Source organism: Mustela erminea, chromosome 10, assembly GCF_009829155.1.
Source record: "Mustela erminea isolate mMusErm1 chromosome 10, mMusErm1.Pri, whole genome shotgun sequence".
NCBI classification, from domain to species: Eukaryota; Metazoa; Chordata; class Mammalia; order Carnivora; family Mustelidae; genus Mustela; species Mustela erminea.
This window is the reverse complement of record NC_045623.1, coordinates 60,573,770-60,579,769: the sequence shown is the minus strand read 5'-3', so window position 1 is coordinate 60,579,769 and position 6,000 is coordinate 60,573,770.

The following is a 6,000-nucleotide window of genomic DNA, read 5'->3' as shown; positions in this document are numbered from 1 at the left end:
GAGGTTCTTCAAGCTGACAATGAAGGAATGCTAATTAGCAACATGAAAACATATGAAAATGTAAAACACACTGGTAAAGATAAAAATAAGTAAAATTCGGAATACTGAACTTTAAGTAGTTAGTTAACCACTTAACTCTAGTATAAAGAATGTTACTTAGCACTAAAAAGAAATAAGCTATCAAACAGTGAAAAGATCTGAAGGAACCTGAAATGAAGAAGGAAAAGAAGCCCATCTGAAAAGACTACATAGTATATGATCCCAACAATATAACTATGTGGAGAAAGCAAAACTATGGTATTAGTAAAAAGATCAGTAGTTTCCTGGGGTTAAAAGGAAGGGAGAGATAAACAGGCAAAACCCAGGGGATCTTCAGAGCCAACCGACTGCTCTGTATGATGCTGTGATGATGGATTCCTGTCGCTGTAAATGTGCCTAACACATAGAATCCACAACACCGAAAGTGAACCCTGATGGAAACTTTGTACTCTTGGTGGTAGTAGTATATCAATGTCGACTCAATTGTAACAAATGTACCACTGTGGTGGGAGATGTTGACAAAGGGGAAAGCTATGCATGTGGTGGGGTAGGGGAAATGTGGGAAATCTCTGTACCTTCCTCTCAACTGGGCTGTGAAAATAAAACAGCTCTAAAAAATAAAATCTATTTAAAAAAAAACAAAAAACAAAAAATAGAGCCATAAAATGAACTTTATACCTAGTTCCCAAACCATTCTAATTAATAAACAAGATCTTTCCATACCAACAATTGTGATTTTTTTTTTTCAAGCTGTATGTTCCTTACCTGTATATGCAGGAGTAAGGGATATCAGTGTCTCTCCTTCAAATGGGAACAACCACCAGATTATCCCAAATTACCAGATGGGAAGGGCAAGTACCTATACTGGCATTAAATGCCAAGCAGGATGTTCAGTTTTAAGCAGATAGGAACTCATTTAACCATCAAAACCATTTTATGAAGAAATATTATTATCCTTGTTTAGCAAATGAGAAAACACAGTCCCAGAAATATTAAATAACTTATTCAACGTCACTCAACAAAAGGAAAGAGAATACTATTGCAGAAAGTTCATGGACTTTGAGGTGACAAAGACTAATATCTTGTCAGTTACTAGCTATGAACTTGAGCCAGTAACTTAGTTGTATGAATTGGCCAAAATAACAAATCTAAAAGCCTGACTGGTGGCATGTACATATTAAACAGTGATCCCACCTTCTCCTAGAGAGCAGCAGGACTGTGCTTTGACCCCACTTCTGTCTGATTCCAGTATCCATGCTCTTCGCCCCCCCTCGTCTCCCTGCAATAAAAATCTGCCTCATACAGACCTGGGGAATGTGTTTTCACGCAGTGCAGAGCTAGAAATGGTTTATTATCCTCAGCAACCTTAAAAACAGAACATGTAAGTATTGATGTACTTTTACTTAATATGACTTCCTGAAAAACCTCTTGTCTACTGAAGATTTGTTTGAAATATTAGTCTATAGGCATTATGGATACATGACATATACAGCTCTAATAAAAATGGATTAACCCCTCTCTCCTATTTTATACCACACCAGGCACTGAAAACTAAGTCTGATGTAATAGATCTCTTTTGTGGTTTTAATCATAACAATTGTACCAAATGACTTTTCTTTTTGTGCATGTGATAACATCATAATGGGAAGCTAAATCGATAGCATATTTCTCAATCTAATTATATGCCTTGCATTTCTAAACCAGTTTTAATGAAATACAATAAGTGGTAGTGTGGAAATTAGAAAAGGTTTAAAAAAAAGCAGCTGCAAATAATGCTGTCAGTGACAAGAATAGAAGTGTGAACTATGCTAGTATAGGTGAACAGTGTCTTTTCAACTGTACAATAAACAGACAAAAGAGGAAGTGATGGGGAATTATCCAAACAAATCATCATTTTCAGAAACAAGCATTTTACAAAATAAACCTACACTATGGCAATTCAAAAATGGATAAGAAACATCAGAGATCAAAAAACTCATCTACACATAAACCTCACCTGTGAGTCATAGCCAGGTTACCAATTTATAAATACACTAACACTGTTATATAATTTTAAAATAATTTCTTTCCTTATTTAGAAGACTAACTCGTGCTCATTATAGACATTTTTTAAATATTGAAAAATACAAAGAAATAAATACCTTAACCCAAAATCCCCTACCTAGAGATAAACCATGATTAACATTTCACTATTTTTCCTTTAGTTTTTCCTATACATATGCTGCATACTTGAAATGATACAATATATGCATATTCAAATGGCAATGTAAGATTGCATGGTCAGATTAAGTAGATAACTCACAGATCCCAAGATAAAAATAGATTACTTTTATAGGTGCCACATTAGTTTCCTAGGGTGTCATAACAAAATACCATAGACTGAGTGGCTTTGAACAACAGAAATTTATTTTCTCACAGTTCTGAAGGCTAGACATCTGACATGAAAGTGATGGTAGTATTGTATTGATTTCTTCTGAAGCCTCTCCTTTGGCTTGTAGATGACCATCTTCTTTGTCTTCGTGTGATTTTCCTTGTGTGTATCCACATTTATATTTCCTCTTTTTTAAGAAGACTGGTCATATTGGATTAGAGCTCACTCTAAAAGACCTCATTGTAACTTAGTTACCTCTTTAAAGATCTTATCTCCAAACATAGTCACATACTGAAATACCAGGGTTTAGGACCTCAATACCTGAATTCTGGAGGGATACAACTCAGCCCATAACAGGTGCTATGTGGCAACACAAATATGTCAAACATACAATAAGAAGATGATATGTTCTAGGCCTTGCAGCAGGTACTAGAGACATCAAGTTTAATAAACCAGGAGTTCTTTCCCTGAAGAGGCTTAAATTAGTGGCAACAGAAGGACTACCAATAAATATCTACAAGGAATTTATTAATACCCTGGGGGGGGAAAGTGTGTAAAGGCTCACCTTTTACCATATACCAAAATAAATTACATACTTAGTAAAATGATATGTGTTAAGAAAAGGAACAAAAGGAAGAAGGATAAGGAGAGGGAGAGGAGAAAAAGGAGGAAGAAGGGGAGGAAGAAAACAAGGGAAAGGAGAGGAGGGGGAGGAGAAAGAGAAAAGCAGAGAAGAAAGAAAAAGTAGAGAGCAGAAATGAATTTTATCTCTCTTGCCTATGATGGGGCTAGGTATTTTGTTTTGAATCCATTCATTCATTTAATAAACATTAGCTGGCCATCTCCCACATGCCCGGTGTTTGGCTGGGCACAGCAAAGAACCAGAATTTTTAACTACTTATGTACAATGGAAGGAACGCCTAGGATTGTTTAACGTGTAAACACACATTCACGTTCCTTTACTGCCCTGTTCAGTATTGACCACATCTTCTTATACAACATTATGAGCAATAGGCAGTCAATGTGCTGTTGCATAAGTTGTTTTCAAGACATTTTTGTAAATCAGATCCTATTAGAAATGCACAAAGAGAGCCAGCTGTTTAAAGGAGCCCTAGAGGGAAACCTATGGTAAAAAGAAGCATCCTTCTGCAAAGGGAGGAACTCAGCCTTAGTTCCAGCACTGTGTCAATCCCAACTGTCATACCTGTGTCCTGGTTTGCAGGTTATGCCTGAGCGCTCATCTGTGCTCACACTGTCTGTCCTTCTGCCTTGGATTACAAACCCCTGGAGGTTGGCTCACCACATCTGTTCCCTTCATTGTGTCCAGTGTCACAGTGAAGCATTTACAAAGAGATCCTAATAAATGCTTTTAGGTGTTGTTAATGGATGCAGAAACAGATCTCAGCAGCCAGTGTCCATGGGGCTACCTTGAGGGGATGTCCTATGCATCCTACGTCAAAACAGTAAGACCCTACATGGTGTGCAAAGCGCAGCATTGCCTTTGGTAGGGAGCGGACCCCCAGGATCCCAGCAACAGAGAGGAGAAATTATTTAGGGGGATGACAAAAGAAAGAGAGAGACCCCTTGGGATGCTCCAAGAAGCTCAGACTGAGCTGTTCTTGGTTGTTCACCACCCAATGCCTTTGAAGAACACAGGCTTTTCTGTAAGTGTCCAGGTAGTGCAGAATGACAGTTGCCGTCCTGCCCAGTGGGGGTCCTCTCCTATCAGTAGCAAATTGCATAGCAGCTTGCTCTCAGAATCTAATTATCAACTCAGAAGAAATGAATAAGTCCGTGCCTTTTATCTTCAGTTCAGAGAGATACTTCAGCCAAAATTTGCTTTTCTAATAAATAGGTTTATAGTTCCATTGCCAATAAATGAGTGGTATTATTTTGGCTGACAATTGCTCAATTCAGTCAAAATGTAGTGATCCTAAAATTGTTTAAACTCAATATTCACAACTACAAACATATCCCCAGAATTATATCAATATCAGTGAATTTTCCTTAAAAAACATATATATCTGTATATCTATAGATATACAGATATATATTGTGTATATATATATATGTATATTTATATATAAAGTCATTTTAATTCTGTGACCAATTTTTAGTAATATTTTCTGACTTCATTTTTATCTTATTAAAATTATTTTCATGAATATCCCATTTTCCAAATACATTTTATAATAGAGCTTTCATCCATTGATTTGTTTTTCCATCCACATCGAACTGAATCAAAGTAACTTCTGCCATGGTAAGTTTTCGCTGGGGACCATATTTTCCACAAAGTCCAATTTTCTTGACTCAGTTTTGAGTTTATAAATTTTGTCGAAGTGATTTTATTCACTCATCAATATTTTGTCAATTTTTTCCCATATGTAGTTTTAGGCTTTGATGGTTTTGTTAGGTTATTGCTCCAAATCCTGTCATTTCCCCAGCTGACCTTTGCATTTTTCAACTTTCTCCATTTTTTTCTTCTGTAATACATAATCACATCAAGTTTTAGCCATTACCAATTTTCTGTTATTTTGGCCATTTCTATCATTAATATTCCATGTAAATTAGATGTAAAATAATATGGTTTTTATTCATCTGTAAAGGCAAATAGGAAACAGAAGGAAGAAAAATACCTATAAAATCAACATAGTATAGCAAAAACTTTTCACTTCAAACATCCCTGTAAAGGTCAGCCGCCACTCATATTTGGGGTACGGAAAAAGCGACTTGCACTCTATGCTTGCCTGAAAGATGGCAATGGAGGCTTCACTTGTCCAGCTGCATGGCAGAGGGAGGTGTGGGGCCATAACCTGGTCTCCATCCATCCGTTGCCCCTTCCTAAGGCTCTGACTGCACAGCTGGAGAAACAAAGCAGAGGGATGGGAGAACTGCTTTTGGCGGCACAGCTGTGGTAGCAGGGAGAGAATCCTGGAATGATCCTGAGGGCCTTAAACGCCAGGCTAAGGGATTTGAAGTTGATCCTGCAGGGACTGGAGCACTCTGGAGAGCCATATGCTCAGACCTGAGACTCAGAAAGAGGACTCTGGCAGCATCAGGAGAATGGATTGAAGATGGCAAGCCTAAAGACAGACCTCTGCAGGGCTGACTCTGTACCACAGTTCTGCATCTCCCTAATCCAAGACACTGGGTGCCAACACTTCTGCCCTGGTCCTTTATGAAGTGGCTTTTGCCAATCTTTCCATCTGCCCGATAATCTCACTCAGCTCCACTGGGGCCCTGTCTGTTTTCCAAACAAATTATTCCACACCTCCATGCCTACAAACATTGCTTTCCCTGACCCAAATAATTCCTTACTCCCATTCTCCACCTGACAGTCTCACGTACATAATTATTTCTATATGTAATAAACATTAATAGCTATAATAATAGCACCAAGTTATCTATTCAGAATATGCTTTATGCCATTCACTCCTATTAACCTCACAAAATAACAAAACCAAGTCCCAGAAAGGTTGACTAACTTGTTCAAGGTTGCCCAAGTGAGTCCTTGTCAGTAGTTAGCCTAGATTTTTAAATTTAGTTTGAGTCATGTATGTTCTCAAGCCATACCATGCTATTCCACCAGC